Genomic DNA, 16,398 nt, shown 5'->3' with positions numbered 1-16,398 from the left:
TTATAATATACCATATTTTTTCTGTGAATGAAGAATTTTTGACAATCTATATATATAATTGCCTAAAGGCTACTTCCGTCTTTCTGTCCTTCTGTCGGCAACTTCCGTAACGGAAATCCTGCGTCGCTGATTGGTCTTGGCAGCTGCCTGTCATGGCTCCCACGACCAATCAGCGATGGGCACAGGCTCATTAGTCCCTCCCCTACTCCCCTGCAGTCAGTGCCTGGAGCAGCATTGCATGAGGGGTAATGTAGTTCTCTCGCTCTCTTACCTCCGGTCTGTGATTCGTACTATGTGGCGGTCAGGAACTACATCTCCCAGAGTGCAGTGCGGCTATGGACGTGTGGACGGCAGTGAGTGACCGGGCAGAGAGTGAATGTGATTTCTATCTAAGTTACACATTATCATTTCCCGGACACCGAGAGCCCCAGAGCTTGCAGTCATATCTGTCATACTGTATGCACAGGCGGAGAGAGCGCTATGTCACTTGGCAATATACTACGTCACTGGGCAATATACTATGTCACTGAGCAATAGACTACGTGGCTCTGTGCTGTACACTACGTCACTGTGCGATATACTACGTCACTGGGCAATATACTACGTGGTTGTGCAATATACTACATGACTGGGCAATATACTACGTGGCTGGGCAATATACTACGTCGCTGTGCGATATACTATGTCACTGGGCAATATACTATGTAACTGGGCAATATACTACATGACTGGGTAATATACTACGTGGCTGGGCAATATACTACGTCGCTGTGCGATATAATATGTCACTGAGCAATATACTATGTAACTGGACAATATACTATGTGGCTGGGAAATATACTACGTGACTAGGCAATATACTACGTGGCTGCGCAATATTCTACGTCACTAGGCATTATACTACGTAACTGGGCAATATACTATGTAATTGGGCAATATACTATGTGGCTCTGTGCTGTATACTACGTCGCTGGGCAATATACTATGTAACTGGGCAATATACTACGTGGTTCTGTGCTGTATACTACGGCACTGGGCAATATACTACATCACTGGGCAATATACTACGTAACTGGGCAATATACTACATGGCTGGGCAATATACTACTTGACTGGGCAAAATACTACGTAACTGGGCAATATACTATGTGGCTCTGTGCTGTATACTACGGCACTGGGCAATATACTATGTCACTGGGCAATATACTACGTAACTGGGCAATATACTACGTGGCTGGGCAATATACTACGTCACTGGGCAATATACTACGTGTCTGGGCAATATACTATGTGGCTGGGCAATATACTACGTGGCTGGGCAATATATTACGTGGCTGGGCAATATACTACATGGCTGGGCAATATATTACGTGGCTGGACAATATACTACGTGACTGGGCAATATACTACGTGGTTGGGCAATATACTACGTGGCTGGGCAATATATTACATGGCTGGACAATATACTACGTGGCTGTGCAATATACTACGTGGCTGGGCAATATACTACATGGCTGGGCAATATACTGCGTGGGCTGCGCAATCTACTATGTGGACATGCATATTCTAGAATACCCGATGCGTTAGAATTGGGCCACCATCTAGTGTAAAAATAATCCGCTATAAAAGGATAGAGGTATAAGAGAAAAAACATGATTACAAAGTTTTGAGATATGGAAACAAAGTTAAAATGAAAGGTAGCCATTAACTTTTTTCCACGCACAAGATAGTTAAACATTTGTGGGTAGTTAATGTATTTTTTTCCAAGAATAAAAGGAATGGTGACTTTTGTAAATAAATATTATTTTTGGATAACTGTAATGTATAAAATGTGTAAAAATGCAATTTACTCTTTTGACGGTTCAATATTTCAAATAATAGCATTTCAAAGAGTAGGTATTTTATCTTTATGATTTAATCATTAAATAATTTTAAATAAAAAAATATTGTTCATTGTAAAATGAAGAGAAAAAAAAGTACCTAAAGAAGTTTACTGATGCTAATGTGAAATCAGACTAATTAAGTAAAACTTTCTGTTGAGAGAAAAATTATTTATTTTATATTAACATTCCCAAAGTTCGCAGTCATAATTGTGACTTGCGGTGTGTGTTAAGGTCATAATATATTTTTCATAATATATCTTGTCCTCTCATTAGTTAGGAAATAAAAGTAATGGGAAGAAACTTAATTATAGTACTGCACAAAATCTTATACTCCCACACAAACGAGTTAACATGGAAAGATTCTTAAATTTACGTGAAACAGCTGTTCTTTCCATACATATCAATCTAATTGAGCATGAAAAATATAATGTTTTTAAAGTAGGTCTTGGCATTTCTCAATTATTTTTCATAATTTTATAAAGCGATGTTTTCAATGTTTTATTGCCATTTTTTCCCTTTGAGATATGCCAGATATTACAGTAGATCAGAGTCATAAAATAACAATTTAAACTTGAGAATTTCCTACTTCACCAAAACATTATCAGTGTTCTTAGCTTTGGGAAAAAAGTGAATAGTAATAATAGTTAAACAAATTAGATCAATAAATAATAGGTAACAAAATAATAATTTTATGTCTAAAAATAATGTTTAATAATGACAGACACACATATATCTCCTGGATATATAAGTAGAACTGCTTAAGAATGAGGAAATACCAAGAACAAAAATTCCAAAAAATGGTCAACAATACAGAGATCTAATGAAAATGTCAAAACTTCATTAAACACACAAGTGGGTGTGTGGTGGCTACAGTAGGAGTAGGATACAGGCACATAGACAATATTAAAACCATATGGATAAAAGCACTGGCGCTTACCACCATAGGGGAAAAAAGGAGGTTTCAGAAGCAGCTGGCGATTAGAACAGGTTCTGTGTAGGTACCTGTTAAAAGGCAAAATAGGCTAGTGATAATGTGATATAATCGCCGCGCTAGCTGAACTAAGGTGGGGATATAGCAAGAGTGAATAGTGCACAAAATGGATAGAAATGTGATGAGCTAGTACTCACTTGCTTGCTAAAAATGAAAAAACGTTCATAGGTCAATCAGGAAATCCTGCTTGCTGGTGCAGCTGTTGGAAAAGCTATAATAGTGTATAGGGTATTTATGGTAACAGACGTATGCGATACACTGAGGCATAAAAAATGTACTTACTAGTGCTGCCGTGTGTAGTGCACTGTAGGCACGTAGAAGAGATGGTTAGATGGGTAGTCCACTAGAGCTGTGGTGTATAAATAAAATTATGTAGTATGCAGTACACTGAAGGATTATTAGGTGTAAGTGTCCCAATGCAGCGTGCTCAATGATTAATAAGGAGGCACACTTACTTGCGAAGTAGTGGATGAAGTAGAAGTTTTTATGCAGGACCCGACAGGGTAATCGTCTGGCTGTGGAGATGTTCCCGAGCTGAGGTGCAGTGCTCGGGAATTGTTGCCAGGGAGGAGGATTACCTGGCAAATGAAGCTGTCTGGTAGGGAGCCTGTGGTGTACACAGGAGGAGCCCGCTGTCCGCGTGCTCCGGCCATGAGCAACGCTGAGATGAGGCGCGTGAGGTGAGCGGAGCTAAAATGTGACCTCATAGATGAGCGAGGACGGAGGCTCGGTTAGGGAAATAACCAGACGATTACCCTGTTGGGTCCTGCATAAAAACTTCTACTTCATCCACCACTTCGCAAGTAAGTGTGCCTCCTTATTAATCATTGAGCACGCTGCATTGGGACACTTACACCTGATAATCCTTCAGTGTACTGCATACTACATAATTTACGGTAATGGTATCACTCCTCATTGGCAGCACATTCTAAACGCCGCAATCCGGCACAGCTCTAGTGGACTACCCATCTAACCCTCTCTTCTACGTGCCCACAGTGCACTACACACGGCAGCACTAGTAAGTACATTTTTATGCCTCAGTGTATCGTATACGTCTGTTCCAATAAATACCCTATACACTATTATAGCTTTCCCAACAGCTGCACCAGCAAGCAGGATTTGCTGATTGACCTATGCACGTTTTATCATTTTTAGCAAGCAAGTGAGTACTAGCTCATCACATTTCTATCCATTTTGTGCACTATTCACTCTTGCTATATCCCCACCTTAGTTCAGCTAGCGCGGCGATTATATCACATCATCAATATTAAAACCAATTAGACAAACAAAATAAAATAAATATATATGGATGGAACCTACAAGATAATTGTGTGAATATATTTCATATATTTTATTTAGAATCAAGTTTAATTGTTATGCATGGTTTCCACTTATCTATAGTTTCATTTTTTGCCATGCTCTACTTTGGACAATCACCGGATCCCGAATATCATCACTTTCTGTTTACATGCTGTTTGTTCAATCCTTTAACAGGTCTACAACAGATGCACGGAACTGTACATCTCACCGACGATGCATGCGCATGATTTCCCTATTGCATGATTCAATGTCATGCCAACTCTGATGATGTACGGACCCTACCCCCAAGCATTTGTGTCCTATTGGCTACCATGGTCAACATCACTTTGCTTTCTGGTTCATATAAACCCCACAGCCCAGTCTACACTCAGCGCTTTGTTTATGCAGCGGTGGATAGCACATTGTTCCCCAGGAGCTGACTAGTGTTTCCAAGTAATCCTGTCAGCACTTTCTTTTTACAGGCAAAAAGGGTCTGTCTGTTATGATATCCCACCCCTAGTGACACTGAATCCCACTCAGACAAGAAGCTAGTGGTAGGGCAGCACAACACCTCCAAAGCATAGAGGGATAGATTATGCCTGGTGTCCTGCTTTGAGACACAATAGCTGAAGGTTGCAGAGGAATTAGGGAGTATGCAGGTTCTGACGGCCCGGTATTGCTTGACTATCTTTAAAAACTTTTCCCTCCTTGTCAAAAAAACCCAGTCATCAGGCCTTGGACTCTGGGCTGGTGTCATGACATTGGCCCATGCCTTTGACAGTGTAGCTTTGCCTCTGCTATGTGTCTTCCTGGCCTTTCCTCCTTGATTGGGCAAGGAAGCTTTCCCCCTGATGCTAGCGTTGTCTGATGTGAATTTTTTCAGCATATTTTCCACAATGGCCTTCTGGTATAGCATCATTTTAGATGACCTCTCCACCTCAGGAAGAAGAGATGCAAAGTTCTCTTGTAGTATTGGTCTAGCAGGGTGAACATTAAGAAGACTTTTTTGGCCAAGATGAATGTAACACAAGGGTCATGGGAAAGGCAGCAATATATAAAGTCGGCCATATTTTCCAAGCTCCAGACAGCCAACACTTCCCAGTCTCCACCATGATGATGACTCTGCATCTCCTCCTCCCTCTTATTTCAATCCTCAGCCCATCCACATAAGAGAGACAGGATGAAGGTTGTGTGGCTGCTAGCCTCTGTTGTGCAAGCAACCAGCTCCTGTTCCTCCTTCTTAGCATCCACCTCATTAAAGATATCCAATCCATGCTGCACAGGTAAGATGAGGCTGGGCTGGTTACAATCTCTCTTCTTCATAGCTTTCTTCATCCCGGCCTGCTCTGTTTGCAAAGTTTCATGTTTAATTTTAAGCAGTCACTGTTTAAGCAGGCACAGAGGGTGGATGATTGCACTATGGCATTATCGACACTCATCATCTTTGTGGAGAACTGCACAAATGTCAGACATACATGCCCACTCTTCAGCAATTATGCGTGGAGGCTCACTAGAATACAGACTGGTAAGTTGGAGCTGGTACTCAACCACTGACCTCTTCTGCTCACAAAGCCTTGACAGTATGTACAGTGTGGAGTTCCAGTGTGCAGTGAAATTGCATACTTATCGGTGATCTGGCACATGCATGCACTACTGCATTACTGCCAGGTTGGTGGCAGCTGTAGCCGACTTGCAAAACTAGGCATTGATGTGGCATACCCTGACCTCTGCTATGGCAAATCTTGGTATGTTTTCAGAAACCGCTCAACTACTAAGTTGAGCACATGTTCCAATCATAGTATGTGCAGGAACTGCTATAGGACATGCAGTAAATTCTGATAGAATTAGCGCCAATCCTCAGCAAGAGGAGCATGTGTGCCATGCCAGGGTTTGAATTAGCCCCAGCCTCCATGAGCCTCCACTCAGTGTGCCATCAGGAAAATGTAGCATCCCTGGCCACAAACACTTGTCCACATGTCTGTTTTTAAGTGGACCATGCCAGTAACTGCATTGGTAAGGACATGGTTGATGTTCCTGGACACCTGCTTGTACAAGGCAGACACGCCACACTTTGAGAATAAGTTGAAGCTGTGGACTGAGGTCGGCGCAAATCCTCTGCGTCTACAAGTCTACATGCCAACATTTTCATGGCAAGCAACTTGGAAATGTGCTGGTTTATTATTTGCGCCTGTAGATTGGTGGCTGGGAACTTTTTTTTTCATTCCATGGCCTGGGGTAGGAACAGCTGAATGCTGTGGTGGGACAAGGATTTGGAAGTGCCTAGTGATGGTAAATCACAATGTGCAAGGATGGATGCATTTGACCCACCTAGACTGGGAAAACCTAAATCTTTGATGGAGAAGTATACAAGTGTCGGTGCTCTGTGGAACAGTTGCCTGCCTTCTCCCTCTGGTCAACCCCACCGCCTCTTCCTGTCTGTTTAATTGCTGCCAATCTTTCCCCCTCAGCGCTGCACTTACCAGGCTTTGTCAGTAACTTCATCATTTACCATCTCATCTTCCACCACCGCACCCTGGTCTTCCTGGTCTGACTTAGTTTAGTAACAACTAGTGTTGAGCATTCCGATACCGCAAGTATCGGGTATCGGCCAATATTTGCGGTATCGGAATTCCGATACCGAGTTCCGATACTTACCGCATATCGGATACCGGAATCGGAAGTGCCCAGAATTCAAACTGCACAAATTCAGCCAATGAGGAATGATTGCAAGTGTGGGCACATCCTGTTCAGCATGGTGGGCATGTATATATATCTCCCTACTGGGAGATCGTTGGTCGCTGGGAATGATCAGGACCTTTTTTTGGGTCGCTGATCACCCGCTGTCATCGCTGGATGGGCGTGTGACACCGATCCAGCAATGTGTTCACTGGTAACCAGGGTAAATATTGGGTTACTAAGCGCAGGGCCGCGCTTAGTAACCCGATGTTTACCCTGGTTACCATTGTAAAAGTTAAAAAAAACAAACAGTACATACTCACATTCCGGTGTCTGTCACATCCCCCGGCATCAGCTTCCTGCACTGACTGTGTCAGCGCCAGCCGTAAAGCAGAGCACAGCGGTGACGTCACCGCTGTGCTCTGCTTTACGGCCGGCCGGCTCTGACTGCAGGGAAGCTGACGCCGGGGGACGTGACAGACACCGGAATGTAAGTATGTACTGTTTTTTTTTTTTAACTTTTACAATGGTAACCAGGGTAAACATCGGGTTACTAAGCGCGGCCCTGCGCTTAGTAACCCGATGTTTACCCTGGTTACCCGGGGACTTCGGCATCGTTGGTCGCTGGAGAGCTGTCTGGGTGACAGCTCTCCAGCAACCACACAATGATCTAAACAGCGACGCTGCAGCGATCGGCATCGTTGTCTATATCGCTGCAGCGTCGCTAAATGTAACGGTACTTTTATTCTGCTTTTGGTTAGCTAATTATATTAGTTCAGTTTATTGGTGCCTTGTCAGTTGTTAATTGATAAGTAGTACTGATAGCGCTGCGCTGAATTGTTCTGATTATACTGTGTTCCTGATATATTGCTGAATTTGTGTTGTGGAGTACGGAGCAGCGCTCATGATATGATGTTTGGAGACTAAATGATGTGTGCTCAATGTATAAATAGCCTTCTCATTAAAAGTAGTGAGTAAGATAAAACTCTCCAGTTGAAAAAACTTACAGGAAGGTCCCAGGTGGGAATTTGTAGTGAAGTGGGAAAGAGCACGTGAAGACAATCTATGTGAACATAAATGCTCATTTTTGTATGCAATCCCGTACTCATATAGGAAATGAATTAGAGGATATAGTGAACCAAGTAAGAGATTCCACAAATAGATGTGATTGATGTTTTGTCCATTGGCACTAATGCATTTTTATAAAATGTGAGGAGCGAGAAAGTGCAGAAGTACTGTGGGTATGGATGTGATTGAAAAATCAGACAAATGCTTCCCATGTGTGCACCACATGCTGTGTGAAAAGTGTCTATTTCCAGTTCACCAGTTTAGGCGCAGAGAGTACTCTTGTCATATAGTAACTCATCCTCATGGATTGATCAGAAGCTGAGCAGATATACAGTGGGGCAAAAAAGTATTTAGTCAGTCAGCAATAGTGCAAGTTCCACCACTTAAAAAGATGAGAGGCGTCTGTAATTTACATCATAGGTAGACCTCAACTATGGGAGACAAACTGAGAAAAAAAAATCCAGAAAATCACATTGTCTGTTTTTTTAACATTTTATTTGCATATTATGGTGGAAAATAAGTATTTGGTCAGAAACAAAATTTCATCTCAATACTTTGTAATATATCCTTTGTTGGCAATGACAGAGGTCAAACGTTTTCTGTAAGTCTTCACAAGGTTGACACACACTGTTGTTGGTATGTTGGCCCATTCCTCCATGCAGATCTCCTCTAGAGCAGTGATGTTTTTGGCTTTTCGCTTGGCAACAAGGACTTTCAACTCCCTCCAAAGGTTTTCTATAGGGTTGAGATCTGGAGACTGGCTAGGCCACTCCAGGACCTTGAAATGCTTCTTACGAAGCCACTCCTTCGTTGCCCTGGCGGTGTGCTTTGGATCATTGTCATGTTGAAAGACCCAGCCACATTTCATCTTCAATGCCCTTGCTGATGGAAGGAGGTTTGCACTCAAAATCTCACGATACATGGCCCCATTCATTCTTTCATGTACCCGGATCAATCGTCCTGGCCCCTTTGCAGAGAAACAGCCCCAAAGCATGATGTTTCTACCACCATGCTTTACAGAAGGTATTGTGTTTGATGGATGCAACTCAGTATTCTTTTTCCTCCAAACACGACAAGTTGTGTTTCCACCAAACAGTTCCAGTTTGGTTTCATCAGACCATAGGACCTTCTCCCAAAACTCCTCTGGATCATCCAAATGCTCTCTAGCAAACTTCAGACGGGCCCGGACATGTACTGGCTTAAGCAGTGGGACACGTCTGGCACTGCAGGATCTGAGTCCATGGAGGCGTAGTGTGTTACTTATGGTAGGCCTTGTTACATTGGTCCCAGCTCTCTGCAGTTCATTCACTAGGTCCCCCCGCGTGGTTCTGGGATTTTTGCTCACCGTTCTTGTGATCATTCTGACCCCACGGGGTGGGATTTTGCGTGGAGCCCCAGATCGAGGGAGATTATCAGTGGTCTTGTATGTCTTCCATTTTCTAATTATTGCTCCCACTGTTGATTTCTTCACTCCAAGCTGGTTGGCTATTGCAGATTCAGTCTTCCCAGCCTGATGCAGGGCTACAATTTTGTTTCTGGTGTCCTTTGACAGCTCTTTGGTCTTCACCATAGTGGAGTTTGGAGTCAGAATGTTTGAGGGTGTGCACAGGTGTCTTTTTATACTGATAACAAGTTTAAACAGGTGCCATTACTACAGGTAATGAGTGGAGGAAAGAGGAGACTCTTAAAGAAGAAGTTACAGGTCTGTGAGAGCCAGAAATCTTGATTGTTTGTTTCTGACCAAATACTTATTTTCCATCATAAAATGCAAAAAAAAATGATAAAAAAACAGACAATGTGATTTTCTGGATTTTTTTTTCTCAGTTTGTCTCCCATAGTTGAGGTCTACCTATGATGTAAATTACAGACGCCTCTCATCTTTTTAAGTGGTGGAACTTGCACTATTGCTGACTGACTAAATACTTTTTTGCCCCACTTTATTAGACTCTTAATGGTACTGTATATGCCAAGGTGGAAAGATAATGTAACGCACGAATATTATCTTATTGAACCCGGAGTGGATTCAGGAATAGACATTGCATATTCATAGTCTAATGAGTAGTGTTGAGCGATATGAAAAAAACAATATATAACAACAATTTGAACGCATCAAATGATCCTACCAAATATCTGGGAACATAGCATAAGCAGGAATTAAAACATAAACTTTTAATGTGTATATATAAAAAGAAAACAAAGTACAAAAAAAAGGTGTCACCTAAAGAGGAATATAAAAAGGGTACTACATAATGTGACCTGTCAGGTACTACATCATAACTGGATTAGTACTTCTAAGGGTTTAATAAAACAACACTCGCAATGGCCCAGTGTGTTTATTAATCAACCCAAGGTACCTTATTTGATAAGGGTAATACACACATGCAAAAGCACTAATTGAGTGCCAAGAAAAATAAATGGATAACCTTGGTTGCATAAATATCAGCAGGTATCACAAAAAAGGAGCAGGGATGGTAAACATATCATTCATTCTCTGAGCTGAAATATCCTGCATGTCTATTGCTCCAGTCCCTGACAGCAAGCAGCTTGGATGGTATCTGAGTCATTCTATTTTTGGCATTGAATCCTGCATGTATCTATATATGTTAGTCATCCTATTATGCATTTGTTTGTGTTTATAGATATGTAACTCACTTTTGCATGTCCTTACTCAGAGAGATCACATAGCTGTTTCAAAGCGGTTTATGATCCATGTAGACCTGGACATTTGTTTGTCTGATCACTACATTTATTGTGTCCTGTTGTCTCAACTGAGTTAGATTGATTGCTAACGAGCTTTAACCCCAAAAAAAAAAAAAAAAGAGAGATCTAAGGGCTAGCCTTCTATAAATGTAGATTTAGCTTGGGGATGCATTCGTGCAGGGGTGCATTCGTGCCCTGTTATTCGTGTATTTTTTATTCAAAGTACTTTTTTTTCTAAGTACTCGGCAGTTATAACATGGCAGTTAGACAGGGCAGGAGACAGGTAAGACAATCTAAATCTAATCCATATTCACTTGAAACAGCACAAATACTCACCATATTTATTTGTATAATCTATATCCTGGCTGCTGCATTCACTCACATTCACCGCCCTCGCATTAACTCTCTACACTCCATCCATATCGGCCCCTCTGTCCTTGCCTCTCCTATGTATAGCACTCATGCTCTATTCACATTGCTTAACAGCACAGATCCATTCAGTCCCACCATCCAACACAAGAGACGCTCTCACAAATCACTTAACCATCTGCTCACTCTTTCGATCCTCCTCCTAGTCGCTGGAGACATATCTCCAAACCCCGGCCCCCCATGTTATAGCCAGTCAAACCTCCCAATTGCTACACTCAGAAACCCCTCTAACCTTATTAATATTCCATGCATGCCTTCTGTCTCTTTGAATTGTGCCCTTTGGAATTCTCGCTCTGTGTGTAATAAACTCTCCTTCATTCATGACTTCTTCCTTTCTAATTCTCTTAATCTCCTGGCTCTTACTGAAACCTGGATCCAGCAGTCAGACACCACCGCTGCTGCTGCTCTTTCATATGGTGGACTACACTTTTCTCATACCCCAAGATCAGACAACAGAGCAGGTGGAGGCGTTGGTCTGCTCCTTTCACCCAAATGTACCTTCCAAGTTATTCCCCAAGTACCCTCACTTGTCTTCCCTTCCTTTGAGGTCCATGTGGTCAGACTCTACGTCCCCTTCTCCATGCGAGTGGCGGTGGTGTATCGTCCTCCCGGCCCCTCTCATCAGTTCCTTGATCACTTTGCCACCTGGCTTCCACACTTTCTCTCCTGTGACACCCGCACCCTTATCATGGGTGATTTCAACATCCCCATTGCCTCTCCCCTCTCCCCATCTGCTTCTCACCTTTTATCGCTATCCTCCTCTTTCGGCCTTCCGCAGCATACTAACTCTCCAACACATGAAGATGGAAACTCCCTTGACTTGGTCTTCTCCCGGCTTTGCTCAGTGGATGATTTCACAAACTCCCCTCTCCCGCTCTCTGACCACAACATTCTTTCATTCTCTATCAAGAACTGCCATCCCGCTCAGGTCACCCCCACTTTCCACACTTATAGAAACATACAGGCCATTAACACCCAGAAACTTATGAAGAACTTGCAGTCCTCATTGGCCCCAATCTCCTCCATCTCATGTCCTGACTCTGCTCTGAAGCATTACAATGAAACCCTGCAAAGTGCTCTGGATGAAGCTGCTCCTCCTATACATAAAACAACTCGGCACAGATGGCAACAACCATGGCACACGCTGCAAACACGTTTCCTGCAGCGGTGCTCCAGGTGCGCAGAAGGTCTGTGGAGAAAATCTAATCTACCCGAAGATTTCATCCATTATAAGTTCATGCTAAAGACATACAATTCTGCCCTTCACCTCTCCAAACAAACCTACTTCAACACCCTCATCACCTCCCTGTCCAATAACCCTAAACGTCTCTTTGACACGTTCCAGTCCCTACTCAACCCAAGAGAGCAGGCCCCAACCACGGATCTCCGTGCTGACGATCTGGCCAATTACTTCAAAGAAAAAATTGACCACATTCGACAGGAAATCATCTCCCAATCTCTTCATACCATGCACTGTCCTCCCTCCCCCACTGCATCTAGTTCACTCTATGACTTTGAAGCAGTTACAGAAGAAGAAGTAAGCAGGCTCCTTGCATCTTCTCGCCCGACCACTTGCACCAGTGACCCCATTCCGTCACATCTCCTCCAGTCCCTTTCCCCGGCTGTCACCTCTCACCTAACAAAAATATTCAACCTTTCCCTCACTTCCGGTATTTTTCCCTCCTCATTTAAGCATGCCATCATACATCCATTACTTAAAAAACCATCCCTCGATCAAAACTGTGCCGCTAATTATAGACCTGTCTCTAATCTTCCCTTCATCTCTAAACTCCTCGAACGCCTGGTCCACTCCCGTCTTACCCGCTATCTCTCAGATAACTCTCTTCTCGACCCTCTTCAATCTGGCTTCCGCTCTTTACACTCTACTGAAACTGCCCTCACTAAAGTCTCTAATGACCTACTAACAGCTAAATCTAATGGTCACTACTCCATGCTAATAATCTTGGATCTCTCCGCAGCTTTCGATACTGTGGATCATCAGCTCCTCCTCACTATGCTCCGCTCCATAGGCCTCAAGGACACCGTTCTCTCCTGGTTCTCCTCCTATCTCTCTGACCGATCCTTCACTGTATGTTTTGCTGGTTCCTCCTCCTCTCACCTTCCCCTTACTGTTGGGGTTCCTCAAGGATCAGTCCTAGGCCCCCTCCTCTTCTCGTTGTATACTGCCCCTATTGGACAAACAATCAGTAGATTTGGTTTCCAGTACCATCTCTATGCTGACGACACCCAATTATACACTTCTTCTCCTGATATCACACCGACCTTTTTAGAAAACACCAGTGATTGTCTTACCGCTGTCTCTAACATCATGTCCTCCCTCTATCTGAAACTTAACCTGTCAAAAACTGAACTCCTCGTGTTCTCTCCCTCTACTAACCTACCTTTGCCTGACATTGCCATCTCCGTGTGCGGTTCCACCATTACTCCAAAGCAACATGCCCGCTGCCTTGGGGTCATCCTTGATTCTGACCTTTCATTCACCCCCCACATCCGATCACTGGCTCGCTCTTCTTACCTGCATCTCAAAAACATTTCTAGAATTCGCCCTTTTCTTACTTTCGACTCTGCAAAAACTCTTACTGTTTCACTTATTCATTCTCGTCTGGACTATTGTAACTCTCTACTAATCGGCCTCCCTCTTACCAAACTTTCCCCGCTCCAATCTGTCCTGAATGCTGCTGCCAGGATCATATTCCTCACCAACCGTTACACCGATGCCTCTACCTTGTGCCAGTCATTACACTGGCTATCCATCCACTCCAGAATCCAGTACAAAACTACTACCCTCATCCACAAAGCACTCCATGGCTCAGCACCACCCTACATCTCCTCCCTGGTATCAGTCTACCACCCTACCCGTGCCCTCCGCTCCGCTAATGACCTCAGGTTAGCATCCTCAATAATCAGAACCTCCCACTCCCGTCTCCAAGACTTTACACGTGCTGCGCCGATTCATTGGAATGCACTACCTAGGTTAATACGATTAATCCCCAATCCCCACAGTTTTAAGCGTACCCTAAAAACTCATTTGTTCAGACTGGCCTACCGCCTCAATGCATTAACCTAACGATCCCTGTGTGGCCTATTTATAAAAAAAAAACAAAAAAAAACTATCAGGTTCCTCGCATCATGTTCTCATTCACTTTATGCAGTTAATAGCCCACTGTGTCTGTACTGCAACATACTTAGGCAGTTAACTGGTTCATGCAGCTTTACATGAACACCCGAGCCTTACACTATGGCCGGTCCGAATAACTAAAGCAATTGTTACCATCCACCTCTCGTGTCTCCCCTTTTCCTCATAGTTTGTAAGCTTGTGAGCAGGGCCCTCATTCCTCCTGGTATCTGTTTTGAACTGTATTTCTGTTATGCTGTAATGTCTATTGTCTGTACAAGTCCCCTCTATAATTTGTAAAGCGCTGCGGAATATGTTGGCGCTATATAAATAAAAATTATTATTATTATTATTATTATTAATGGTGTGAAACACGAACAAAATATATAAAATGGAACAGTCTCACCAGTTGCCAAGGACCAGTAAAGTGGAGCCAAAACTTGCTGGAATGAAAAAATCCATCATGCCTTGCCTTGGGAGTACTAATCCAGTTATGATGTAGTACCTGACAGGTCACATTATGTAGTACCCTTTTTATATTCCTCTTTAGGTGACACTATTTTTTGTACTCTGTTTTCTTTTTATATATACACATTAAAAGTTATGTTTTAATTCCTGCTTATCCTATGTTCCTAGTGTTGAGCGATACCTTCTGATTTCCAGAAGTATCGGTATCAGATTATATCGGCCAATATCCAATAAATATCGGATATCGACGATATCGATACCCGATACCAATGCAAGTCAAAGGGACCAAAATATCGGAATTAAAATAAACCCTTTCTTTCCTTGTAGGTTAATTCTACATGAAGGAAAACAACTAAGAATAATGTAGGATGTATTGGGGGATATGGAGGAGACATTAAAGGCATAGAGGTTTAGCCCAATCAAATGGAATAGCAGGAATTAATTTTTTTAAGACGTTCGGAGTTACAAAGATATTGACTATGTTAAGATTTTTTAAATTTTGTCAGATATTTATGTTTCACTACTTCCATGCTGTTCACCTTCTTTTTAACTTCTCCCACACTTTCTTCTTCATCATCCTCAGCAGCATCATCTTTTCCATCAACTTCTCCTTCACCTTATTCATCTTATTCTTCTTCACCTTCTTCGTATTATTTTTTTTTACATTCTTCATATTCTTTTTATTCAACTATTATTCTTCTTCATAATCAACTTCTTCATCTTCTTCTTCTTCATCATATTCTTATTTGTGACAGCCAGGTCTTCCTGCATTTGTTATCTTTAAAAGTTTGAAGATTACACCTTCTGTTCTGCCAGTCACAAAAGATTTACAACAAGATTTGTCCGCGTTCAGTTTGGCCTGCAGCAGCAGGTTTTTTCCAGGGGCACCACGAGGAGGAACGGACTCACCCCCATACACTGCTTAGTCTTCTTGGGCTTACAAGTTAGTTATAATTTAGATAATATCTTTTGCTCTGATTTTTTTGTCTTATGCTTAATGTTCTTCTGCTTTTTGTTCTGCAGCTTATTGTTCTTCTGCTTCTCGGTCTTCAGGGTCGTCATCTTTAGGGTCTTGAATTTGGAAATGTAGCAGAAGGTACAAGAGCAAAAGACCCTGCAAAGAACCAGCTGACGGTACTGGAACCTGGATGGCTAGACAAAGGTACAAGAGCCAATGGAACAACTGAGGACCAGCTGACGTTACTGGAACCCGGTTACTAAGCAGGAGGTACCAGTGCCAGAAAGCACTACCAAGGACCACCTGACGTTGGTGGAACTCAGATACCCAGAAGGAGGTACCTAAACCAAAGGCTCTGCCCGGAACCAGCTGATAGTACTGGAACCAGGATGGGGAGCAGAAGGTACAAGAGCAAAAGACCCTGCCGAGAACCAGCTGACGGTACTGGAACCCGGATGGCTAGCCGAAGGTACAAGAGCCTATGGAACAACTGAGGACCAACTGACGTTACTGGAACCCATTACTAAGCAGGAGGTACCCGTGCCAGAAAACACTACCAAGGACCACCTGACATTGGTTGAACTCGGATACCCAGAAGGAGGCACCTAAGCAAAAGGCTCTACCCAGAACCAGCTGACGGTACTGGAACCAGGATGGGGAGCAGAAGGTACAAGAGCAAAATACCCTGCTGAGAACAGCTGACGGTACTGGAGCCCGGATGGCTAGCCAAAGGTACTAGAGCCAATGGAACTACCGAGGACCAGCTGACGTTACTGGAACCCGGTTACTA

The sequence above is a fragment of the Ranitomeya imitator genome, chromosome 8 (genome assembly GCF_032444005.1).
Source record: "Ranitomeya imitator isolate aRanImi1 chromosome 8, aRanImi1.pri, whole genome shotgun sequence".
Taxonomy (NCBI): Eukaryota; Metazoa; Chordata; class Amphibia; order Anura; family Dendrobatidae; genus Ranitomeya; species Ranitomeya imitator.
Note: the sequence above shows the minus strand (reverse complement) of the source record.